General features: G+C 40.5%; 1 protein-coding gene and 1 long non-coding RNA gene across 3 annotated transcripts in view; one reads left to right on the forward strand and one right to left on the reverse strand.

The window, feature by feature from the left end:
• Positions 1-12,098, reverse strand: part of LOC122468374 — a 29,177-nt gene extending 17,079 nt beyond the window's left edge. Inside the window, exons 1-3 of one of the 2 annotated variants that reach the window (XR_006293225.1) lie at positions 11,961-12,098; positions 9,403-9,464; positions 6,152-6,241 (exon numbers count right to left, since the gene is read on the reverse strand). This is a non-coding gene — a long non-coding RNA (uncharacterized LOC122468374). Of the gene's footprint in view, positions 1-6,151; positions 6,245-9,402; positions 9,465-11,960 lie in introns of both variants that reach the window. The other variant, XR_006293224.1, reaches the window with a different exon arrangement.
• A 95-nt stretch (positions 12,099-12,193) lies between these two features.
• Positions 12,194-27,620, forward strand: part of TMEM266 (transmembrane protein 266) — a 125,467-nt gene continuing 110,040 nt past the window's right edge. Inside the window, exon 1 of the mRNA XM_043554931.1 lies at positions 12,194-12,316. The gene's annotated coding sequence lies outside the window, so the exon portion shown is untranslated. The remainder of the gene's footprint in view (positions 12,317-27,620) is intronic.

The raw sequence follows: 27,620 nt of genomic DNA on the forward strand, positions 1-27,620 counted from the left end.
GATGGCCAACCAACAATGTCTGTCAGGCCTCAACTCAATACACACATGTGCGCGCGCACACACACACACACAATTTCTTACACATATGTTAAAAAGAACAGACTTATCATTTCTTCAAGGAAGACAACCCCACTATTTCGCCCAATTACTGCATGAAGTCGGATGTCTGTTCTATGTAGTACAAATATGGCAACTCTTATCTGACCATCTATATGGCTAAAAGATAACCTGTCTCTAAACGATTCCCTTTCTATATATATTTATAAAATAATGAAAAAGAAACAACACAGTGGCCTCAATAAAAATTCTATTTTTAAAAAAATCTTTTAATGTTTATTTATTTTTGAGAGAGAGACAGAGCACCAATGGGGGAGGGACAGAGAGAGGGAGAGGAAGATACAGTATCTGAAACAGGCTCCAGGCTCTGAGCTGTCAGTACAGAGCCTGACCCAGGGCTTGAACTCGGGAACGGTGAGATCATGACCTAGGCCTAAGTCGGACACTTAACCAACTGAACCACCCAGGTGCCCCTCAATAAAAATTCTATTGCGAAAAGGGGACAACAGGAAGCACACAGTGGTCAATAGTTCACAACCCACATCATAATCTCATTGGTCAGAAATCAGAGATTCCTTAGCAGGCAATAAGGTAAACTCCCTGGTTAGCCAATCTGGCAGCTCTTAGTTTAAATCTCTGGAATATCTGCGTTGACATTGTCCTCTATGGCCATATCTAAGGTAGGTTTTGAAGCAGATGCCCTTCTCAGGGGCTCCACAGCTTTTGTAGTCTACTTCATGTTGGTTTGACTTAGGAAAGAAGGAATGTGGATTGCTTAGAAGGTAAAAACAATCACAACTAGCTGCCACCTCTATATTATAGTTCCCTCAAAGATGCATCAAGCTTCTGGGCTATTTTCTCCAGATCAATTCCTTGTATGAGTAACCATAGCCAAAAATCATTTCTGGAAGTAAGTTTTAGGCCTGGAGATTTAGCTACTGACCTCTGAACTCTCATGAAAGATTTGAAGCAATTCTAAAAATAGTCTTAGGTGAGGAGATACTGCACATAATCCTACAAAATTCCAAATTATGAGACTCCTTGTCCATTTAGAGTGTGAGCTAAAGGCAGAATACCTCCATAGCAAAGCTATATTTTGTTGCCTCCACTGCTCTCGTGCTGAGGGGCAGTAATTTGAGTTCACCCCTTCTCTAGGATCCTTCTGAAAAGCCACAAAAAGTAACAAACACATGACAACATTCCAAATTTCTCCTATCATTTCTCCTAACACTGCAGCTTCAATTTGCACAGTCAGCCTTCCAAGAAACAGTAGGCACAGGTATAATGCTTTGCTATTATACAACAAAGGTTACAACTTTTCTCCCCCTTTTTTCCCCCATAATAAGCCTGGAGGTAGGCAGTCTAAGGTTGGACACACTGTCCAACAATGTTCTCGACTCTTTTGATCCTTCTCCTCCACAGTCCTCAGTTTGTTTGGAATCACATTTTCAGTATCATGCTTGCCATCTCATGGTTGCAAGATGGCTGCTACATTTCCCAGCTGCATGTCTGCAGTTAAGGCACAAAGAAAGTGGAAAAAGTACCAGCCACCTAACAGTCTCTATATTAGGAAAACAAAAGCCTTCCCTAAAGTCAGCAGACTTGTCTTCAGGATCACTGGCAAAAGAGAATGGGATGGTTATAAATGACTTTAGGGTTTTTTGCTTGAAGATGGGCACATTGTTGCCCCTAAGAAAATGAAGGTGAGCAACAGGGAATGGGTATTAGAAAGGTCACTAAGAATATCTGCCATGCATAGGTATTTATAGTTTTAAGAGAACATTTAACAAATAAAAACCAATCTCTATTTGGTGAAATTTCAGGCAATATAACAGAAGTAGCAGGGGTGGGGGTAAGGACCTCAGGCAGTGCTACAGAAATATATTTTAAGTAAAGAGATCTCTACTCATCCTACTTAGGAGTCCATCCCTGAAATTAGCACCCTTTAGCAACTCAGTTTTTCACAGACTTTCCCTTCCTTCAATTCTGAACCCACAGATTCTCTAAAATACCCATGTTTATTAACAACCGTTTCTATGGCAGCAGAGCCCCTGGTGGTAGGGCACAGGGGTGGAGGCTATTTATAAGTTAAGGACTGACAGTACATGCCAATAGCAGCTATTATTGATGATATCCTTGAGGAATTTCTGAAAGAGATAAATTTTGTGAAACAAACCAAAACAAAAAACAAAAAAACAAGACATATTCATGGTGCTTGTTGTTCACCAAGAAACTTCTTGATTATAATTTGGTTTCCCATCTAGGTCCAACACCTGAAAGAAAAATAATACACTGAGCATCCTGGTATGACTGGTTTATGTAACAGTTTTATCTCACTGCAAAGTAATAAATTTACATTCTGGCTTTACATATTCAGCTAATGAGGTTGTTAGACTAATGTAATGCTCTATGAGACATTTAATGACCAGATCAGGTTTCTAAGACCACAAAACTGAGACTCAGATCCTGGTAAATTCACTAAGTAAGGTTATATTACCAATGTGGTCTTCTGAATAATAGCAACTGGCCTAACCAAAGCAATAGCCCTTCACATCACTAAGTGTACTGGCATGACTTCTTTAACACATTTATAGAAGGGAAAAAAAAATTTTAAAAAGGTGGGGGGCATTTGGGTGGCTCAGTCCGTTAAGCATCTGACTTCAGCTCAGGTCATGATCTCACGGTTCATGGGTTCAAGTCCTGCATCAGGCTCTGTGCTGACAGCTGGAGCCTGGAGCCTGCTTCAGATTCTGTGTCTCCTTCTCTCTCTGCCCTCCCCTTTTCATGCTCTCTCTCTCTCTCAAAAATAAATAAACATTAAAAAAAATTTTTAAAAGAAGCACTAAGTCAATTTTCATTCTACACAGCAGCTCACAAAAGCCATTTTTTATGTAAATTGTGCCACTTATCAATATACTCAAGTCACCAATGTTTCAAAGAATAGTTTCAAGCAACCTTCAACTCACAATTTATATATATATATTATACATATATTTCACATATACATGTTTCATATATATACATACACTTATACATAATATATGTATTATACATATTATACATATGTATTATACATTATGTATACATATGTATTATATATTATGTATACATATGTATAATTATATACATATGTATTATACATTATGTATTATACATAATATATGTATAAGTGTAAGTATATATACAAAGGTATGTAGTATAAGGGTTAAGGGCATGGATTCTGGAACCAGAGACATAGAATGCAAATCCCAGTTCCACACTGAAGCATTCCACCACAGAATAAGTGTGTGACACTGGGTAAAATCTTTGCACCCAATTTCCTCACCTATACGAGGCAGCTTGAGGCAGAATAATAGTGCTTACTTCAAAGAGTTTTCTGAATATAAAATGAATCTATACATGTAAAGTGCCTGGCACATAAGAAACAGTCAACAAATGTTAGCTATCATTACTCTTTTTTTTTCAGTTTATTTATTTATTTGAGGGGAAAGGCACAGAGAGGGAGAGGGAGAATCCCAAACAGTCTCCATGCTGTCAGCACAGAGCCCCACGTGAGCCTCAATTCCACAAACCATGAGATTATGACCTGAGCCAAAATCAAGAGTCGGACACTCAACCAACTGAGCCACCCAGGTATCCCAGCTATCATTACTCTTAATGGGAAAACCTAAATAGTGCATGGCTGCATTTGATAATAAAGATTCATTTTATATATAAAATTCGAAATAACACAGATTCTCCCAAATTAATAATTCATCAAGAATTACAGTTTCAAAGCTGACTGGTAAGTGATTTAAAAAACTTTCAAGGGGCACCTGAGTAACTTGGTTGAGCATCCCACTCTTGATATTGTGTCAGGTCATGATCCCAGGATTGTGAGATCTCCCTCCCTCTGCCCCTCTCCCTCACTTGTGCACTCTAAAAAAGTAAAATAAAGTAACTCTTTTAAGCTACTGCCACGTGGCCATAGCAAACTTTCCATTCTTTGCTGCTAAGAATAGTCTCGAATTATCCATGTCTCCTACAAAATGCTACAGCTCTACACAGAGATATAAAGAAGATAAAAATCATAGCTTTCCAACCCAACCCCTTAGTGTTATCCCTAGTACCCTAGCCTTTCTAAAGGTTTCCTACGGCTTTGAAGACTAGACACTCTACAATCAACATCCAAACAGAGTTAAGTCTCTGAACACTGTCCCAGGAAAACTCTTCTTGAAATAAATGGTCAGTCAGCCTAGTGATTTTTCACATGTATGTGCCCTTCTCAGGCCTGGAATAATTACTATCTTCTCCCATTTTCCTCAGTATACATAACTGGTCATCTTTAATATTTTCTTGCTCATAAAGAAATATTCTCTTAATGGCCCTGATTTTCCTCTAACATGTGCCTACTTTTCTCTTTAACTCAAATACTACCTTCATTTCTGTTTTAGTCACCTCCATCAGCATGTTGTTTTTCCTTTTGCCTCTGACCATCACATCTTCACACTCAACCCCCCTAAATCACACTCACTCCAATTCTTCGACTTCTCAAGCCATTCTTAACTCTTTACCCCATTCCCCATCGACTAGAGTCCATTTCTTTTTTTTTTTTTTTAATTTTTTAATGTTTATTTATTGAGAGAGAGAGAGAGAGAGAGAGAGAGAGAGAGAGAGAAGAGAGCATGAGCATGAGCAGGGAGGGGCAGAGAGAGCAGGAGACACAGAATCTGAAGCAGGCTCTAGCCTCTGATATGTCAGCACAGAGCCTGATGAGGGGCCTGAACCCACAAGCTGTGAGATCATGAACTAAGCCAAAGTCAGACACTTAACCAACTGAGCCACCCAGGTACCCCTAGAGTCCATTTCTCTAAGGATAAACTCTTTTTATCCTAAGTTTATTTTTTACTTCTCTGCAGTTCATTTTTAATAAAAATCTGATTTTCCTTTAACTCACAAGGTGCATTTTCCAATATAACTATTTAGTCCTTACTTTCCCCTGTTTCTCAGAATCAATGGAAAGAAGTGAGAACAGTCTTGTCTTTGTTCCCAAATGCCATTTTTAGATTATCCCACCGTGGTCCACTTATTGTTTGACATTGCCACCTTATCGCACATTTCAGAGAGCAGTCCTCAACAATCCTGAACACACTCATCTTTAAATTTATCCTCCCATCCTTCTCTTGAGTCTTGATAAAAGTGATTCATTAAGAGTCCATAATTCCATTTCTGTCAGTGTTAATATATATTCATATATGAAACAGAAAAATTAAACATGTTAATAATGGTCACATGGCCAACAATGGAACTGAATAAAATATATGACTATTTCTGGGCTCATAAAATAACTTTATAACTTTCCATGATACTCCTGAAGTCAAGTTCTATAAATTTACATATTCTATCGTTAGAAATATACCATGTTAGCTACTGCCTTAGGCATAAATCACTGTGTTTTTCAAAATCAACCATAGCATCATAAAATTAGATGGATGTATAAGTGGATTAGATGGATGTATAAGCTATTCTTGGCAGATGATCAGGCTACTTAGACCTTTTATAAAGCAGATTCTACAATTTCCTAACATAAATCCTTCTAATCTTAAACATCTTAATTTCAAAATCTTTGATTTTTCTAATGTAAATTTATCCTGCTGTGTTTCCCCTAAGGAGATGGGAAAAGGACAGGTACCATTCTCAGTATGACAATATCTTACCTGCTTGAAAAGTATGATTACCTCTTAGGCTTTGTTTTCTAAGCTCAACACCTTGGACTATTTTCCAGACTCCTATTCTCCAAAACTTTCTTAACCTTCTTTAGTTCTACCCATATTATTTTTAAATCACAAAGACCAGACTTAGATTTAGCCAGTTTACAGAACTTTGTTGTCTGTAATGCTTTTATAGTTAGTACATAATTGAACAGGATTCTACACGTACAGGCTTCTGAAATGAGACTCCAGCTTCTATAAATTAAAAGTTACAGAACTTCCATACTGTGGAGTCTACCTTATTGTCTCTTAGTTAATTTAAACCCATAATCTATGGTTACAGTTGACAAATCATGGCTATATGTATGGTTCCAAAACATTAGAAAGAATTAACAAATACTTACCTGATTTGTCCTTGGGTGAAACTTTTTTCCTCCTAGATTGCAGAGTAGAGAGGCAACTGGCTCTCACTTTATAGTTCACCTCTATTTCTTCTGCTTTGATAGAAATTATGGCAGCCATAAAGAAACATAAAAATGGGAAATATTTTACGTAACAATTTTAGTAACATATGAAGAGAAGGAAAGTAGAATCTGTTTACCAATTTCGTATGAGCCTTTCTTTTACCTAGTGATACCCCAGCAGAAATTTTACTTTGTTAATATATTTAATTTCTCCTCCTTCCCCAACCTTTTTTTTTAAGCCACAGGAAAACTATTCATTATTAAACACAAGGCTAAAAGTTGGATTAAGAGGGAAATAGAATTTTATTAAAAGGGTATTGAATGGGGGAATGCCCTTTCAAGCAGGGAGTTCTGGGGGATGGCAAGGAATTATATTTCTTTTATTATAAAAGTTATTTTTTGTATTATGTCTCTACCAAGAAAAAATATTATGCATAGAGAGTTTATAAGAATTGTCATTTCAATAAGGTAGTAACCTTCATGAAAAAGGAGGAAAGTGGCATACAGTATCATCTGTCTTCCTCTTTCAAACTCCCATGCCCCAAAAGGCTTTACTTTATATGGCACTGAGAAGATAAAGGCAGTGGCTCACAAGACCTTAATTATATAAAAGTAGCATATATGAACAACATAACTTTTTATAACAAGCCAATTTTCGGAATGCACAATCCCAAAGAAGTTTATGCTCCTTCTGTAGTCCTACAAATAATGAACATAAAAGTTTTATTAATAGTGTAATTTTGTAACCGCAAAACATCAAAAACTCATTGAGGCACAATTTGATGTATACATGTGAGTCACTTGAGGCACTGGGGTTGAACTTGGGGTCTCTGAATCAGGATCTTGGTTCCTGAACCTACTAGCTATGTGATCTTGAGCAAGTTACTTAATCCCTTTGTACCTCAGTTTTCTCATCTATGACTATACCTTCCTAATAGGGGCTGTTTTAAGAAAAATAGGATTCCATCAATAAACACATAGTCATGTGCTTGCTAAGTTTTAAAATAGACCAATCTTACTATAGTTGGAATATAGGATCATTTTCCTTATATACATATTCATTATATACACATACATATTCATTATATACATATATATTCATTATACACACACACACACAATATATATATATACACTGATATTCCATTTTGACACGTGAATTATGTAACCAAAAGAACAGTTTCCTCATGAAGAACAAGTAAAGTTCCAAATATTAAGCTTATAGTAAAGCTCAATTCATTTGAATACCATCCACTTTGTGATCATTTTAGCCCAATGGTATATTCAGAACATGACATACAGAGGGGGTTTGCCTTTAACACCTCCTCTCCTATGTGACAAAATTGTTTCAAGTAATGATCATGAAATGAAACAAATAATAATATCCAGGAAAGAAACAGATCATGAAATTCTTTTATTCAACTCCACGTCTATGCCAATATAAGTATTATAGTACCCCCAAAAAAGTAATGGAATTAATGTTTTTGAAAAAAGGAAAAACTTAAACCTACATATTGGTTTGTTGACATACTAAATAAAAACATTACACCTCCTAGTCTCTTGATTTGTTCTTTAGTTTTAAAGCAAATATTAACAAAAAGAATAATTTTCAAAGTTGAAAATATTCTCTGATTCAATTATTTAAAACAATGATTTCACATATGAACTAAAATGTGTACTTACCAACCCAAAATATTACACCATCAAGTTTGCACTTTGTTTTACTCTTGAGTTTACCATACAAATGAAAACTCTAACTGGTCACACAGAGTAACAACACTGAAGCAATCAGTTTCTGTTTCTTCATCCTTATAATCACTGTGCTACCACTGTTTATTAATAATTAAGAATTATTTAAATGGGAGATATAGACCAAAGGAGTTGTAGACATGAACTGTGCCCAAAGCTCTGAATTACCCCGAACTGTTATGAATCTACTTGGGGAAATACCCATATAGATGAGTCTATGTTTACTGAAGGCCAACTGTATAACTGGGAGTTCTGTGAATTAACTTCCATGTAGAATATAGTTATTAAATGGTAATTAAAATATGCTTACAGCTTATATATACATTATTAAAACTAGAGAAATTGTTTAGAGCTTAGACTGATAGATTTTTATCACTGACATTGTTTAGAATTTCTGATACATAAAAATTACCAGTAATAAGAAGTAGACAAACTTTTAGTGGGTTTGTGATAGTTTAGATTTTCTAAGGACAATGAGAATTACTACTGCCTACACCCAAGGTGATGCCCTTTTTGCCCCACTCTTTGAATGCCACTGCTCAAGGTGAAATCTACCATCAAGGTACTATCCTTGAAGATGGGTTTGCTGAATTATATTTAACCTACTTGTAAGAAAACCTTTTTAATATGAATTTTTAATTTTTTTAATGTTTATTTGGTTTTGAGACACAGAGACAGAAAGACAGAGCACAGGATGGGGAGGGGCAGAGAGAGAGGGAAACATAGAATCTGAAGCAGTCTCCAGGCTCTGATATGTCAGCACAGAGCCCAATGTGGGGCTCGAACCCACCACCAACGGTGAGATCATGACCTGAGCCGAAGTCGGACACTTAACCAACTGAGCCACCCAGGTGCCCCTAATATGAATGTTAATTGAAGACCTACTGCGTGTATGGTAGTATGCTTTGTGTTTTATCCACACAAGACTGTATGCACATGAATTTTGCTGATTTTAATTCAATCATATTTATTCATTAAAGCCATCTCAGCAGGATTTTTTAAGAGCTCTTTTGTTAGCACTTATTGTCTATACTTAAATGTTTAAAAAAGTATCACACAAAGTCACATATATTCCATTTTTCAGGATTCTCACTAACTCAGATTGCCTTCTCCCTGTGTGTTCCAAATAAATGAAGAAGCATCATAAACCAACATTTAAAAAAGGTTTTAAAACAGATACATAAACATTAACAATTTAAGATCTCTTGGTATTAAATTTCACAAATCATGTGGCATCAGATTTATATGTCCATTTTTACAAGCAACTACCTCAAGAGAACAAATTTTAACCCTGATATCAATCTTTTTTCAGATATTCACAAGATCAACATAATCTCTAATCTGCCCTCTCATAATCTTACAGCGGCATACATGCACAAACTTTCTGATTATGTGATTCTAGTACTCTTGAAAGAGTCTTTTTAACTTAAAATCGGACTTACCTCAAAAGACATTTTGGTATGGGATATTATGCCAATTACAACCACGTTAAAACCGGGTATATCTGGCAAGAAAGTGACATACAAGGCTTAAACCCAGTTAATTTCTTCCACTCCTGCTTGATAACCCCATTTTCCTATGGCTGGGGGGCTCCCTCACCCACAAAATTCCCTCTAGTTAGTTACCTAGTCTTCTGAAGCATACCTGTTCTGTTTAAACAGTTAAACAGTTAAACTGCCCCTGGGGCAGTTAAAAATAAAAATCACATGCCACTTTCCTGCAGATTAGATTTTAATGGATTTGAGGTAAGGCTCCAGAATCTGATTTTAAACAAGAGTCCCCAAGTGATTCTTGTAGGCAAGTTTAAGAACAAGCTAAAGAGGCCTGCCAGAGCTGTTCAGTTCCTCTAAACTAATCAGCCTCAAGGGCTAGTCCTCCTCTGGGTGTTAGGGGTATTTGAAAACAAGAACAGGACAAGTTCGGAGAAAGCAGAACGCCATCTTGTCTACCTATCTCTGTTTTCAACACCCTGTATAATTTACCTAAAGGGGCGAAGATTTTAATTTGGAGTATGTGCTGTGAAGTAGGATACCACCAGGGGTCAGCATAGAGCTGACAAATTATAGGTGTTCAGGGATTTTTGACTTCACACTACCACCTAAAATGGCTGCACCTACATTTTCCATAAACTCAGATACCAAAAAACGGGGGGTGGGGGGGGGGAGTTGGGGCACCACACTTAGAAGACACAGGTAAAAGATGTTAGTACGCAATTTCTACATAGTTTTCTCATTCTCTGTCTTTATGAACAGCCATTGTAGACAGAAAGTTCCCTTGAAGTAGCATTGTACCTGGAACCAAAAATTGTATTACACTACAAAGACTCCAGGTAACTAAAGTGATGTTCCAATTTGTCTGTAAATTTCAAAATACTTGTCCTACTCTTTTAACTAGCATTGTAACTGGGTGCTTTTCAACGGTAATAATCAAATCTTTAAAGTTCTACTAAGTGGGGGAAAACTAGAGTGGATAACAATGTTGACCAACTATGCTAAGGCTTTTTTTTTTTTTTACACCTTTTTTTGAGTGTAATTAAAATGCTTCCACCCCGTCAGAAAACTATACTCCCCTCACCCCCATTTCATCCATCCTCCCAAGATTTCTTGACACATCCCCACTTTCTCCCTTCCAGTCCACATTTCTTTCTTCTGGAAATGTAGAAGAAAAATTCTCTGGCAACCCAGGTAGCTTCTACAAATATCACCTCCAAGGCTTTTTTTCCCTCTGAAATTGCACCATTAGGGTAAGAAACACAGATGAGGGGTGGCCTGAAAAAGAAATTTTACCTATTCCCAGCTTGCCAAATTAGATACTCACACCCTACCCAGACATTCCTGAGTCTGAGAAGAGCATGATGCAGCCCCTGGGGCAATTCCTTGACCTAGGTTTTTACTCTTTCAACTCCACAATTTTCATCTTTTAGCTAGGAAAGCAGAAAGGGAGGAGGAAGCAAGAATGACAAAAACACTCCTGGGAGGCCAAATGGGCCTAAACAAAACCAAAATCTGCTTCAGAAGAGGTAGGAGATCCAGAAAATAAGGTTGTCTGCAGAGCCAAAGGCTACACTGAAGTGTCCTAGAAAGGAAGATTTCCAAACTTTTCAAGTATCTTAACAAAAATGTCAGGACCCCATAGGAAAATGGCTGCATTTTTAGCATGAGTTGATACAGACTACAAATAAAAGCTATGAATCCCAGAAGCTGCCATAGAGACCATGTTCCACTGCTCACGGCACCTGCAGACATTAGACTCGTGCATATATATGCGAGGACTCTTTTAACCTACAGAGAAAAACTGTGGTTGCATCCAGAATCCTCACCTACTCCACTTACCCACCTGCTAACCAAGAACTATGGTCCTAGAACTCAATGAGGTATCATCTCCAAGGGGTGAAATCTTACTATATGTATAAGATTCAGCTACACTTAACTGTAAATAACTATACAGTTTATCAATCATATTTGAATTTCATGTGGGGGTGCGGCGATTCGTGAGCAAAATGTCTAAATGTCTTAAGAGGACGATAATGGATAGGGAAAAAAAGGTTGAGAAACACTGCCCTACAAGGGTCCTGGGCTGAGACTATCAAATGAGGCTTCTGCTAGGTATTTTTATCCCAAGACAGCACATGGAGGGTCAGGGGTTTCTGATTCTGTTACGACCTTGGCCAGAAAGAGGTGGTTTTCCCCTGGGTGGCCTCAAAACGTAGAGGGTAATGCCTGCCATTCGCTCCCTCACCGAGTGCCATGTGCGGATGTAACAAAAAACCGGCAAAGAGCTCGGGAAACTGCAAAGCGCTGCACCAAAGCCAAAGGAGGTTTCTTAGCTTGATCGTACGAAATCCCCCAGGCGGGGCCCTGCCGGCCAGCGCACTTGTTGCTTCCCCCAGGCGCCCCGCCCGCCTCCAGCTCAGATCTTCCCTTCGCTACCCCCTCCTCTCCTTCACACATGCACACGCGCCCCCACCCCGCCCCCCGACTCGGCCGCGCGACCCCCTCACCCACGCCACGACGCCGGCGCGCTGTGTTCGGGCCCTGGTGGCTGCCCAGCCCCCGCCCCCTGCCCGGCTGCAGCCGCCAGCCGGACTCGCCGAGACTGCTGTTTCCTAGACAGCCGCGCCGCCGCTCCGCAGCCGCCGGGGGCGCGCGCGCGGACGGCGGGAGGCGAGGGCGCAGGCGCGAGCCCGGGTAAGCCGCCGGAGCGAGACCGCGCGCGCGCCCCCGAGCGCGGTGGGCGGAGGAGCCCAGGGAGCGGCAGAGCCGCGAGGGGGCGGGGGGGCGGACAGGGGAGCCCCGGGAGCGCGAGCTGCGGCCGGCACCGCTGCAGAGCCAAGCGAATCCCGAGCCCAGGCAGCAGGTATGTGTCCTCGAAGCCGGCCGTGGCCGGGGCTTCCCCGCCTCTGTGGCCGGGTCCTGTGGCCGGGCCGGAGGTAGGGGCCAGTCGAGGTTTGCAGGATGCGTGTCCGGGAGGGCTGGGATCTCACCGCTGACCTTCATCCCCGCTCGCCAGGGGAGCAAGAGGAGGGTGCGTGGGGCAACCCAGGACTTCAGTGCCAGCCTGGGAATCTGCTTCTCGTCACATGCTCCTTATTTATTTTTGCAAACTGCTCTGGTTCGGGTCCAGCTGCAGATGTTTTACCTCCCATTCTTTGCCTCCGTGTGCCATCTTGCATTTATTAATAAAACATGCAAGCTGGGGTGTGGGGGGGGGGGTGGATTGCTGCTGGGGGAATCCCATTGCAGTATGGGATGAGTGGCGCCTATTTTCGGTTTTCAGGCGTGGTATTGAAGTGGAAATCCCACACCCTGGGCATTTGTGGCTTGGTTGGTCGTGACCACTTCCTATTGGGCTTCCCCCATTTGTCTGGAGGCGCTACAGCGGCAGGATGGGCTGTCAGGAAAGGATGGTGGGTTTTCACCGTCAGGCCAGAATCCCCTTCAGGGGACAAGTGCAACCTAGGGCATACAGTTCCCTGCTTGCTAACTTGCCAAGGAGGCTTAAACCCCGAAAATTGTTTCCCTTGGTTGCCAAGAGGAGGCCTTGAACAGAACCCTCCAGACTTGCATACTCAAACTCATTAAGGTTTTGCATCTGAAGATGACTAAAGCTTGCCACCTGTTGGAAGTCAGACCCCATGAAATCTTCCATAATTTAGCCCACCAGTCCTTGCTTCAGTCACTAATACCTAGCGGTAAGCCCATATTGGTTCTTCCTATCTTCTTTAATACTGCTTGGCTTTTGTTTCTTTTAAAATAAAACCTCTGATATGATGCTCCATATGTTATAAATTACATGATTTGTTTATATTCCATATACTTAATAACATCATATCCTAAAGACTAAATTTCTTTAGTGTGTATGTTACCTATTTCCTAGCTTCTCACCTTGCTTCAAGCATCAGTTGGAAAAGCGGGATATATGTTTTCACTGTGGTAAAAAGAATAGTAAAAACTAGAAGCGTAGAATATAAATGGTTATCACAAGACATTGGGATATGACAGTAGAACTAATAGCTTGTAAAATATAGTCTGTGTGCCATATCTAATCATGAGGACACATTCTTAAATGCTCATATGTGCCAGGTACTGAGCTAAAGGCTGTTTGTGCACAATCTCATTTGGTCCTTAAGACAAACCTATTATCTGCATGTTGAAGATGAAGAAGCTAAGACTAAGAAAGGTTAGCTAACTTGCCCAAGGTCACACAGAGCCACGATAAAGGTGCACACTCAAAAGCATGTAATTGCTGGAGGTGGAGGGGTATTGGAAGGAACCTTTAACCCTGGTGCTGCTGCTGTATCTACATTTGCATTTAGATCAAGCTTATGCATGAGCATACATGCTTGGATCCAATTTTCCATTTCATAGATTCCACATCAGTCTTTGCAGCTTTCCAGTAAGAGAAACTGTTGTTTCAGAATGGGTCTGTGGAATTTTTTGAGGTGGCACTGAGCCTATAAAAAATGGTGTCTTAAACATGCTTCCATTTAACTCTCTCAAACAAGCAGTTAAGTTCAAAAAGTTGTTTCCCTTCAGATTTAAATCTGTAAAATGTATATGCATCAGATAGAATGAGTCACTCATGTTTTTCATTATTGCATCCCACTCCAGTCTTGCCACCCTGCACACTGGCTTCTGGTCTCACTGCTAGTCATAAGAACAACATTACCTATCACACTTGTATGTGAGTGTCTTAATGGGTTGAAGGAATCCATACCAGTCACGGACCATAATCCAGTCTCTGCGATTGTAGCAGTTATTCATTTGAAAATCTTAGTATCTGTGCATTCAGCTATGGATGTCTACTTAATCATTTTTTGCAAGCACATTATTATAATGCAAATATTGGATTTTGCTACACATTCCTAGTAGTTCTCCATAGACTTAGAAATTGCTATAGTTGCATCAATGGGAAAAGCACTCTATGGGGCTACAAACTTTTATATTCAGGTCACATATTTAAGATGGTTGTCGGGGCACCTGGGTGGCGCAGTCGGTTAAGCGTCCGACTTCAGCCAGGTCACGATCTCGCGGTCCGTGAGTTCGAGCCCCGCGTCGGGCTCTGGGCTGATGGCTCAGAGCCTAGAGCCTGTTTCTGATTCTGTGTCTCCCTCTCTCTCTCTGCCCCTCCCCCGTTCATGCTCTGTCTCTCTCTGTCCCAAAAATAAATAAAAACGTCGAAAAAAAAAATTAAAAAAAAAAAGATGGTTGTGAAAAAGGTATAGGTAAATATAAGAGATTATTTGAAAATGATATCCCATGGAAGTTACAAGTTTGTAATCACAAATTGGTGACTGATACTAGGTAGGAAATACAAGACTATCTTGTAAATTTTCTTCCTTGGACAATATGACTGGTTTTAGAACACCGTATTCTTACTTTTTTCATTATACTGTGTTGTGTTGACAGTAAAGCAGTTTGTGTAGCCATTTTGCCTCATGGAAAACATTCGGTTGTGGAAGAGCACATTCCCTAGTGCTTATGGAAATGCTGAGATGGAGTCTTCCCACCCTGGGGATTTCCAGTCTATGCTTCAGATAAACTCAAGTTGAGTCCTTGGTGTTACTGGGGAAGCAGCAGAAAGTAAAGAGAGGTGTTGTTTGATTTCTGGAGAGGAAATGGGTTTTCCTATGTAGAGCATCACTATCTTCTTCAGTAAGAAATCTCATAATTAAAAAGCATCCAAGGGGCACCGAGGTAGCTCAGTCAGTTGAGCATCCGACTTCAGCTCAGATCATGATCTCCCGGTTGGTGAGTTTGAGCCTTGTGTTGGGGTTTGTGCTGACAGCTCACAGCCTGGAGCCCACTTCAGATTCTATGTCTCCCTCTCTCTCTGCCCCTCCCCCATTCATGGTCAGTCTCTCTGTCTCTCCCAAAAATAAATAACATTTAAAAAAAGTTAAACTAGGAAAAACCGTATGGTCAACTATGGATGCTTAAGCATTATTTTTTCCTCTCACCAAGTGTCTTTTTGGGGTTTTTTGGAGGTGAGAACAACTAAAATTTTGCCAAGCTATGGCTAGCATGCATTGCAATGACTGATTGTAATGCACATTTTAATGTATCATTGAGTAAGACACTGGAAACTGGCTTATTTGTCTTTCTTTGACCTTGTAAACTACTTAGTTGTGAAATGTGTTTTTTGTTATAGTATTCTTAATTTAGTATTCTTTAAAATGATATTTTTTTCAGGGTCAACAATCTTGAGTCATAAAAGAAGTTCACAGCTTATTTTTAAGATACTTTATTTTCATCAGTCTCTTTTTCTCCCCTTGGTGGCAGCCATTTTAAAAGTTTTAATTTTAGGGGCGCCTGGGTGGCTCAGTCGGTTGAGCATCCGACTTCGGCTCAGGTCATGATCTCACGGTCCATGAGTTCGATCCCCGCGTCAGGCTCTGTGCTGACCGCTCAGAGCCTGGAGCCTGTTTCAGATTCTGTGTCTCCCTCTCTCTGACCCTCCCCTGTTCATGCTCTGTCTCTCTCTGTCTCAAAAATAAATAAACGTTAAAAAAATTAAAAAAAAAAAGTTTTAATTTTATTAAGAAAATGGTTCACAATCCATAAGTTAATCCATTCCGTTTCCAAACTGGACCAGAGTTCACAGTTGCTGGCCAGGCACACCCACCATAAGACCCACCATAAGACCTTCACCCACCATAAGACCTGTAGTTCAGGTCTGATCTGTGAACCCTCTAGCTCCCTTTGGCCTTATTTGTACCCAGTTTCCCCACATAGAAGGTGTAAGAGTTCCTAAAGTTAGGTCACACCAGGCAGCCTTGCTTGGGTAAGCAAGATGGAATGGTGGCTACTCAATAGGAGAGGGCCAGGAAATCACTTCTTCTGCATCAATACTAGCCTATATTGTGATTTCTGCTTGCAAATGTAGTATGTATTCATTGTAAAATGTCAAGCATTACATAAATATAGAAGATAGAAGATCAATGATTAGAATCTTTAGTAATCTTACTCCTCAGCAATAGTCAGCATTAATAGTTAGGTGTGAATTCTAGATTTTTGAATGTGGATACTAAAATATTACTGTTTGCCAACGGTACTATATACATAGATGCATACTGGTTTACTGGGTTTTTTTTTCTTTTTTGTCCTCCTAGAGACCCTTGAATGGCATAGTTCTAGACATGTTTGCTCAACCACAATGAGAGCTAGATGAAAGGAACCCTGTAATCAGGAGAAGAGGCAAGGGACTAATGTGTGGTGGGTAGGAACTGGGCACGATCTGTGTCCTATGATAGATTTACATTCTGTATCTCCTTTAACCCTTTACAGTTATCCTTTGTGGTTAACTGTGTATAGGTGTGGAGACAGGGGAGTCCAAGGTACAGGAGATTTAAGGAGCCAAGCTAAGTTCAAGCCCAGATCAGTGTGGCTCAAACTCAGGGCTTTTTCAGAATACAGAATGAATAGCACTCTGCCTGTGCCCATCCACACTGACCTCCTTGCTGTTCCCCCTACCTCATAGCCTTAGCATTAGTGGTTCCCTGTCCTGGAATGTCCTTCCCACAGATATCTGATTGGTTTGCTCCCTCACCTCCTTTTGGCTTTGCTTGAAATCTGACTACTCCTTTAAAATGAAGCACTCGGGGCACCTGGGTGGCTCAGTTGGTTGGGCTTCCAACTTCAGCTCAGGTCATGATCTCACAGTCTGTGAGTTCAAGCCCTGCATCAGGCTCTGCACTGACAACAGCTCAGAGCCTGGAACCTGCTTCAGATTCTGTCTCCCTGTCTCTCTGCCACTCCCCAGCTCACACTCTGTCTCTCTCTCAAAAATAAAATAAAATCATAAAAAAAAATAAAATGAAGCACTCTCCAATGAGCATTCTTAGCTCTCCTCCCTGCTTTGTTTTCATTCATAGCCCCTCCTAATTTACCATATAAATTGGTTATTTTGTTTATTGCCCATCTCCCCCACCCCCACCCCCACCCCGGGCATGAAGGCTCTAGAACACAGGGATTTTATCTATTTTGTTTACTTCCCGAACCCTGATTTAAGGAAAAGAACTGACAAGTCACTGTGGCATCCTTGAATCTTTCCAGCCTTCCACTCTTCTTGTTTCTGTTAGCCCTTACACTTCCATGTAGTGAGCAGTGGGGAACAGCAAGGGAAGTAGAGAAGAATCAGGAGAGATCTCATCTTACTCTTAAGTGGGTGTCTGGGAGAGAGGAACCTCCCAGGTAGACTCAGGAAAATGGAAAGAAAGTTGCCTGAGGGTTGGATGTGTGACAAGGTAGCAGGAAGTACAGGGGGAGATGGCCAGAGAGGAAGAGGAGACCTGTGTAGTTTCCCCTCTATTTGGCATACATAATGTTTTTTGAAGACTTCCAAAGAAGGAGACACCAGATTCCATCAACTTTCCTAGTGGCCTGAGTTAACTAGAAAGGAAGAAGAATCTACACACTCACACAGGCAGATTAATCACTGCATTACCGGCATCGTCCTGTTGCATTTTTTAAAGATTAAATACCTGTTGGTGTCTTTCCTGTTTAAGCCAGAGTGTGAGAGTTCATTGCCAAAGCACTTAGCTCGTGTGTCTGAGTTTTGGCAGGAAGCATGTACCAACAGCATCACAGCCCGAGATTCTTTTGGCCCAAGCAGTCCCAGACTTCTGGTTACCTTTCATACATCTGTGGTTTGCAGTAGTTCTTGGGCCCCAGCACAATGATGGGCATTTGGGGGAATAAGTCAGCCTTGGAACCCTTTAGAATTTAGTACACTGGGGTGCTGGAGGGAGTTCATGGTTATGGGATAAAGTCAGTGAAACTGCTCCTCAGCCACAGGGTGGCCTCACACTCTGGCTCCTCCTCCTCCTCTCCTCCTGTTTTCCTCCTCCTCTCCTCCTGTTTTCCTCCTCCTCTGTGACTTTAATTGCTGCCCTAGGCAGACTGAATTACCTGCCAGTAGAGAATTCCCCTTCAAAAAAAAATGCAGCCTCCTTAAAACTGCTTTTGGTTTATCATAAAAACTACTCCGTAGCTAGGACAGGGGCTGATAATGCATGTTCCCACAGCTCATTAAAACAAAGAATTTTAATAAGTATTCTGCTCTTTGCAGGCCAGGGTTTTGGAAGTCCAGACTGGGATCAGGCAGCTGTTCTTTGGATTTCAGTCTAAAGCCAGAACATACACATTCATTTTGGCTGCTCTCTTTTGGCTCAAAACAGATCTGAAAAGAGTTCTTTCATCTGTGATTCCCTCACGGTCTCTTACCTTAGTTACGAAACTGCCATCGTGTCTAGCCAATGCAGTATATAAAGTCAAGTAACCTTTCACCCATAATGGTGTCCCTTCAAACAGTTAAATTGTTGTATTGTACCTCAGTTTGATGCAGTGTTTTTAATGAACAATTTCTGTGACACTTGCTAATTCTCCTTTAACCATGACTACTCAACTTTGTTAGTTTTGCCTTTCCAAGACAAAAGAACAGGGTGAAATATACTATAGTCCCTGAAATAAAGTGTTCTATTGTTTGGGGACATCATCTCAAAAGAAAAGCTTGGACATTTCTCTCCTGTCTCTCCATGTCCTTTCATTGTCAGTTTCTTCCCTGGGGGCTCTATCTGCTATCACTCCTCCCTTGATGTCCTACAAGGAACCCCTGTTCCTACCCCTCTACTGAAATGGAATTCTTAAAGGTCACCCGTGATTGCCTAATCACAAATCCGATGGCTGATTCTCAGATTTCGTTCCTGATGGCTCAGCAACATCTGACCCTGTTGACTTCTTCTACTCCTTGAAATGTTCTGTTGGCAGCACCCTCCTAAGGCATCTGGTCTTTGCTCTGCTCTCATCATTCCTGTCTAGCAAGAGGCAGTCTGGAGAAGTGGTTACGAGTATAGGCTCTGGCCAGGGTTTGGACCCTGGCTCTAGCACTTGCTAACTGTGTGACTTTAGTGAGTTATTTAAGCTGTCCTGCCCCCCGCATCTTCAGTTTCTTTATCCATAAAATGGGAAGAAGAATAGCTAGGTCATTAGGGCTGTCAGGAAGAGGATTAAATGAATGTGCCTGGTAAAGAGTAAAGCACTTGGTAACTGCCAACTTTGATCATTGTAACTTCCTATTTGGATACCTTCAGAGACTCCCTTGTATCTGCAGGTAATTAAGTTTAGTTACTGCCCCCGGCCTTTCCCAATATGTGCCCACTTCTAAGACTTTATCCATGCTGTCCCCACTTGAGGACCACCTTCACCCCTTTCTGCTCTGCCCCTGCTTCCCTGGCCAGAGGAGGGAGAGCCAGAAGGGCTGTGCCCACCTGGAGGCCCTTAGCACAGGCCGTGTGTAATGGAAGATGTCCTCCCTTGGGCACCGAGCCTATCTCTTTCAGGCAAATTATAAATCACTTAAGGACACCAGCTGTGATTTATACTTTTTAAAAATACCCTTCTCAGCATATAGCACTATGTGCATAGTAGGAATTAACTCCTATCTTCTAACTGCCAAAACATGATGGTTTTTCTTGGTCCTTCCAAAACCATTTTTCTTTCTAAACTGAAATTTGTATTGATCAGTCCTACAGCCCATGTAAGCTTTATATGGGAAAACTGAGTCAACACCATAGGGAGAATTAACCACTTCAGAACCTTTTTGGAATGATGAGGGATATATAGAAATCACTAAAATAATGGGAGCACAGGGAGTAACTTATTTATTTTTTTTTTTACATTTATTTATTTTTGAGAGACAGAGAGAGACAGAGCATGAGTGGGGAAGGGGCAGAGAGAGAAGGAGACACAGAATCTGAAGCAGGCTCCAGGCTCCAAGCTATTAGCACAGAGCCCGATGTGGGGCTTGAACTCATGAGTAGTGAGATCATGACCTGAGTGGAAATCAGACACTTAACCGACTGAGCCACCCAGGTGGCCCGGGAGTAACTTATTTTTAAAAGGAATTTGAAATTCTACCAACCTTTGAAGCTTTTTTCTTTTTTTTTTATAAAGTGTTCGGGACTTTTTTCTTTCCCCATGCCATCCCTCCCAAGCAAAATAAGCATCACTGCCAGTTGTACTACCAGCCCCCTTCTCGGTTATGATAATCAAAAATGTCTCCGAACATTGCCAAATGTCCCCTAGGGTAAAAATCATCCCCATTTGAGACCCACTGCTCTATAGGATCAATCCAGAAAACTCAGTGTCTTCCCAATTCACAAAATATCAGAACTCGGACAGTTTGGATCAAGTGAAGATTGTAATAGGCTTGAAAGGTAAATTTGGGTTTGAAATCACTAACGTAGAGAAAATTTAGTGTCTACAGATCTTTGGTTCATAACCCCATCATAAGTTGAAAATATTGTTAAGTGGAAAATGCATTTATTACACCCAGTACACCTGACATCATAGCTTAGCCTAACCTACCTTAAACATGCTTAGAACACTTACATTAGCATAAGATCATCTAATGTAAAACATATTCTATAATAAAGTGTTGAATGTTGAATATTGAATACTGAATACTCTACTGAATTTATTGAATACTCTACTGAAAGTGAAAAACAGAATGGTTGTAAATGTATCAGTTGTTTACCCTGACAGCCTGTGGCTGACTGGGAGCTAGCTGCCTCTTGCTACTGCTGTCCAGCATCAGGGGAAATACTGTACTGCATATCACTAGCATGGGAAAAGATCCAAATTCAAAATTTGAAGTACAATTTCTACTAAATGTATACTGCTTTTGTACCATCATGAAATCAAAAAATCATCGGTTGAACCATTACAATTGGGGGACTGTCTGTATAAGCAGTTGTGGCTTATATCATAAATAAGAAGTAAACCAATAAAGTAATTACAGAAATTCAGACTGTCATACTCCTAAAAGATCTTGGGTCTGAATACAACAACTCGAATGCAATATCCTAATCATCCTTGGGGTATTTTTGTTGAAATGTATTTAAGTGCCCCAAATACTTTTATACTTTTGACAATAAGTATATTAAACAAAAAAATAATGACTGGAGAACTCTTGAGTTGATCACCATTGGAGGGAATCATATTTGACCTGAGGTAAGCTGGTTCTCCCTACCAGAAGCTGATTCTTTCTTTCTTTCTTTCTTTCTTTCTTTCTTTCTTTCTTTCTTTCTTTCTTCTTCCTTTCTTTCTTTCTTTCTGAGAGAGTGAGCTTGCACGTGCAAGCAGGAAAGGGACAGAAGGAGAGGGGGAGGGAGAGAATCTTAAGCAGTCTTCATGCCCAGCAGGCTCTCACAACCCTGAGACCATGACCTGAGTGGAATTCAAGAGTAAGGATGCTTAACCCACTAGGAGCCCCCAAGAGGCTGTTTTTGATCCCAAAGCTGCTCTAAACATGTTCAGGTGCTTCAGGAGCGACTTAGGAATGACAAAGTACTTTGTGCTTTGGTGAAGGACCACAATTGCTCAGTAATCTTCGTGGTTGTTAGAAAATTTAGCTGTAGGGGGCGCCTGGGTGGCTCAGTCGGTTAAGCGGCCGACTTCGGCTCAGGTCATGATCTCGCGGTCCGTGAGTTCGAGCCCCGGGTCGGGCTCTGTGCTGACAGCTCAGAGCCTGGAGCCTGTTTCAGATTCTGTGTCTCCCTCTCTCTGTGACCCTCCCCCGTTCATGCTCTGTCTCTCTCTGTCTCAAAAATAAATAAACATTAAAAAAAAAATTTAAAAAAAAAAAGAAAATTTAGCTGTAGACTTCTGATTTAGAACCCACCTCCACTTGGGGTGCCTGCTTGGCTCAGCCAGTTAAGCGTCCGACTTCGGCTCAGGTCATGATCTCACAGTTTGTGAGTTGGAGCCCCGCATCAGGCTCTGTGCTGACAGCTCAGAGCCTGGAGCCAGCTTCAGATTCTGTGTCTCCCTCTCTCTCTGCCCCTCCACTGCTTGCACTCTGTCTCTCTCTCTCTCTCTCAAATAAATAAACATTAAAAAAAAAAAAAAGAAGAAGGCCCATCAAACCCACCTCCAGTTGACACCATTATGGTTTTTTCTAAATGCAGCAGCACAAGTTGCATGTCACACCCAAGGGCTGAACAGTTAGATGTACTTACTACTTTCTGAAAAGCATTAAGGCTTCAACCTTGGGAGAGACCTGCTTTGGCCCAAGATCACCTTTGGCTTGTAATTACCTTTAAAAAGAGAAAACATAGGGGCACCTGGGTAGCTTTGTCAGTTAAACATCTGACTCTTGATTTTGGCTCAGGTTCTGATCTCAGTTTGTGAGATCGAGCCCTGAATTAGGCTGGGGATCCTCTCTCTCTCTCTCTCTCTCTCTCTCTCTCTCTCTCTCTCTTCCTCTTTCTCTCTCTCTCTCAATATATAAATAAACTTAAAAAAAATTTTAAGGGAAGACATACATAGAAGACCTTCACGATGATCACTAACCAATAGTCTAGAAATACACCTCGTGCAATTTCTCAAATCAAGGAGGCAAGGTAGAATTTCTCATTCCACAGACAACTGTGAACATCTTCTGTTTTCTAGACTTGTGCTTAAGGAACTCCAAAGATAATTATGGACTGAATTGTGTCCCCCACCCCGAAATGCATATGTTGAAGCCCTAACCCCCAACATAACTGGAGATAGGGTCTTTAGAAGGTACTTAAGGTTACATGAGGTCATAAGGAGGGGTCCCTAATCCAATAGTACTATGGCTTTCTAAGAAGAGGAAGAGAGGGGTTCCTGGCTGGCTCAGTTGGAACAGCATGTGACTCTTGATCTCAGGGTCTTGAGTTCGAGCCCCACATTGGGTATAGAGATTACTAAGAAAAATAAATAAACTTAAAGGAAAGAGAAAGATTTCTCTTTCACTCTTTTCACCATCTGAGAACTCAGTGATAAGGTGGCCATGTGCAAACCAGGAGGAGGGTTCTCACCAGAACCTGACCATGCTGGGACCCCAATCTTGGATTTCTGCCTTCCAGAACTATAAGAAAATAAGTGTCTGTTGTTTAAGCCATTCAGTGTACGTATTTGTTTATTACAGGCCCGGCTAACACATTCTGCATCCTCATTGTACAGATGAGGAAATTGGACCCAGAGAGGCAAATGACTTGCCAAAGCTCAAGTTACTGGTTAGTGGCAGAACTAGAATATAGAACCTAGGTTTCCTGACTTCTAGTCCATTGTACATTTCCCTTTTCATACCACCTCAAGTCATATTGGCTTTTACTGATTATCCCTAGAACCTGTGGTTCATCTCTTCTGTAAGCATCAGGGTTCTTATACTTGCCCTGTTTATCTCAGGATTGTTGTAGGATTGGTTAGACATGGTTAGATGTTATGAAAAAGACAGTTTAAGGTTCTAAACAAAATATTTTACGAATATATCATGATCAACTCAGATTTTACCAGGTTGTCAAGAATCTATCTGCCTCAGAAAAAAAAAATTTTTTAACACCTGAAAATTAGTCTTACTTGCTGAAATTAGGTAGTTCTTAAAAGTATAACCAGAAAGCTATGGAGCCTACAGGCAAAAGTTAGAAATAAAGCCTTTTCTAGCTGTAACCACATTGAGACTGTTATTTGTTACTCTCCTTTTCCAAAGGTAACATTCTACGTTTTGAAGAGAAGCATCAGATTATGGCATCAGAATTTCTGGAGTCCAGCTCATACACCATTCATTCCATACACTAAAAATGTAACTCTGGACAAGTCACTTCCCTCTTCTGAGTCTGGACATCCTTTCCCATAAAATGATGGGATTAGGCTTTGTGGTTTAGGGATTCCAGAATAATTACTCTGATCTGTGCAGTACCTTAAAACAGCAGGACAAAATAATTCACACGGTGATCTTGCTTTACAAATTATACTTCGGTTATAGTTGTTGGAAGAGTCAAGCATAGATGAATGGCATTTGGCAGGAGTACATCCGAAACCCTTAATTATACACTGTAGGCAGCTCTGTAGCTTGGTCTGTGTCAAAAGACACCACATTATCAAATGACAAAGTATGGAGATGTTCAGAGTTTTTGCAACAGCTCCTTCATCTATAGCATGATTGGCCTATGTCAGATAGCATCCACAGTCTGCATTTGAAAATCTGAGCACTCCTATATTTAGATTAAAGACCTCCTGTCCAGTTCCTGTGGAAATGTGTCCATTAAAATTGATGTTACTCAGTGGGGGGTTTGGGGTCTGTAGCTAGTGACACATATGGTTTATTTACAAATTTTTATGTAATTAAATACTATACTAAATATAATGGGATTTTTTTCCTCCTTCATCTATTTTGCCTATTCTCCCACCGTCACACCCCTCTGGCAACCACCAGTTTGCTCTCTATATGAGTCTATTTCTGTGTTTGTGTAAGTTGTGTAAGTTTTAGATGTAAGTTTTATATGCAGCTTTTTATGTATTTTTATTATAGAACTAATACATAAAAGTTACACATAAGCAATACATAAACTGGAAACATTTTTAGCAATAAGAAAAAAATCATCTATCATCCTACTATAGTTATTGTGCCTCTCCTTTGAGACATAATATGCATGATTTTTAAAAATTTTCATTTTTAAAACACACATAACAAAATTTACCATTTTAACCATCTTGAAGTGCACAGTTAAATGATCTTAAATACATTCACATTGTTATGCTATCATCAATACTGCCCATGTCTAGAACTCTTGTCATCTCACAAAACTGAAACTTAATACCCATTAAACAAAAAAACTCTACTCCGTTACAGCTCCACACACACAATTAATGTTATTGATGTCACAAATTTCCTGTTTATACTATATGTTATATTTTAAGGTATTATGTGTGCAGTTTAATAACCTGCTGAAGCCTGTGTAAGGAGAGTGCTGTGATAATGGAGTAGGAAATAAAACTGGAAAGGGAGTTTGTAGGGCCTTGTATTCCATGGTGAGAATTTGGATTCTATTTAAAATTTGATGGAACAACTTTGGATAGTTGAGGGCAGAGGACTGACATGATTTAATTTGTCTTAGAAGGTACACTTGGCTGCTGTATGGATGTAGACTGCAAGGGTAGGAGAAGAAAAGGGAGAGCAATGAGGAGGCTATTTGGGTAACCCAGGTGAGAGATGATGGTGGCTCTCCAGTGTGCTCTCAGTGGAACGGGGACAAGTGGTTGGATTGTGGATGTATTTTGAAGCTAGAACTGGTAGGATTTGCTGATGGATTGGGTGTGGGGTAGGAGAGAAAGAGAGGGTTCAAGGTGGACTTCAGAGTTTAGGGACTGAGCAGCTGAAAGGATGAAGTTGCCATTTTTTGAGGTTACAGATGGAGAAGGAGTAGATTTTAGGTGGGGGAAATGAAGAGTTGTGTTTCAGTGTTAAGTTTTACATTTAATAGATGTCTAACTGAAGGTGTCAAGCGGGCACCTGGATATGCAAATCTGGATTTCAGGGGAAACGATGGGGCTGGAGATAAAAATTTTGAAGACAGCACATGCGGATGACATTTTAAGCCATGAGATTGAGTGAGCTCACCTAGGCCCTGGCAGAGAGGATAGATGGATAAGGTAAAAGATCTGAGTAAAGAACCCTGGAGTATGTCAACATTTAGAGGAGGAGGATGACGATGACGAGGACCCAGAATGAAAACTGAGAAAAAAAACATCCAGTGAGGAGAGAGAAAAACCAGATGGTATGGTCTCCTGAAAGACCAGAGAACAAAGTATTTCAAGAAGGAAGAATGAGTGATCAGTTGTGTCTATTTGTGTCTAAGGTGGCTGAGAGGTTGAGGGTTGTATTTAGCAACATGAAGATCATGGCTGGTAGTTGAGATGTGAGTCCAGTCACCAGGGTCTTCTTTTTTTCTTTTTTTAAGGTCTGAGGTCTTTTTTTTTTTTTTTTTTTTTTTTTTTTACACTTCTGCCATGAATTCACAGAGAATGGGTTCCAGCTGCTCAGCCTCCTTTCCACTGGTTCTCATAAAGTGTGTTTCTCTGGTTGGAGCATGCTGGCACTTCAGTAGAACCCAAATAACTTCGTTTGGTTTCTTTCTTTTTCTGATCATTCTTCCACATGCCTCAAGAATCTATCTTGGCTCTTAGAGTGCTTAATATGCTGAAGTCATACATTATTTCTCTTGGCAAGAATCTTGGCCTTAACTTGTTTGTTTACAATAATGCCAACAGCATGCTGGTTAACACTGTAGACTCTTCCAGTTTTGCCACAGTAACATTTGTGGTGTGTGCCTTTTTGAACACGGCCCATTCCCTTGGTGTCCACAAGGGACATCCTTGTGTTCCAAAAGGCCTACAGAACATATAGCAGGTGCCTCTCCTCTCCTTTCTTTGTGTTGGTCATTTTGGCAAATTACTGGAAGATGGTGGTTCCCACCAAAGTCTTCTTGCTAGAAAATCACTTTTCTCATTTCCTGACTATCTTACCAGTTACCAGTTATGTAAGAGAACTTTCCCTTCTAGCTGAATGTTAAATACATCCTCCAAGAGACAGTCACCTAAGTTTCTAAGTTAATTGACCCAAAACAAATATTCTGTCTTCTCTTGGACCCTCCAAGCAAATAGGTGTTTGGGGTTTTTTTTTGTTTTTTTGTTTTTTTCTGGCTCCAAATAGAGAGCAGTCAGTCCATTTGTTGTGGACTCTAATCTGTACTCTAACAATCAATAGTTCCCTTTACATTCACTAACCAACAATTATTTAACAAAAGTCCAACAATATATTATATGCATTGAGTCTTATTTGAGAAAGAAAATTCCACTCAGGAAGAGTTTACCAAGACCCAGGCAGAAATGATTCCTCAAGGCAGGGCAGAAAAAAATCAAAGGAAGATAGGATCTTGAGGTGTGGAGGGTAAGAAAATGTCATAGAAGGTTCCTAGGAAGGTGGGGCATTAGCTGGGCCTTGAAAGGTAGAAAGGATTTGAACAGGTAGGGAAAAAGATAATAATGTAAGATATCTGATATCGTAGTCAAAGTTGATGCTGATTGTGATTACATTTGTACTGACAGATTGACCTAAAGAGATGGATTCATTGTCAGAAATAATTCACATTGAGTCACGTACACATGAAACCCAATCATGTTGACTTGTCTTGAGAAACCTTTGAGTATAAAGGTTCTAGATTACCTTTTAGCGTGATGTTGATAGGATTTAGTGGTAGTGAGTTGCCTTAGAATTTGGATAAGGGCACCTGGGTAGCTCAATCAGTTGAGCTCCAACTCTTGATTTTGGCTCAGGTCATGATCTCACAGTTTGT

The sequence above is a fragment of the Prionailurus bengalensis genome, chromosome B3, assembly GCF_016509475.1.
Source record: "Prionailurus bengalensis isolate Pbe53 chromosome B3, Fcat_Pben_1.1_paternal_pri, whole genome shotgun sequence".
Taxonomy (NCBI): Eukaryota; Metazoa; Chordata; class Mammalia; order Carnivora; family Felidae; genus Prionailurus; species Prionailurus bengalensis.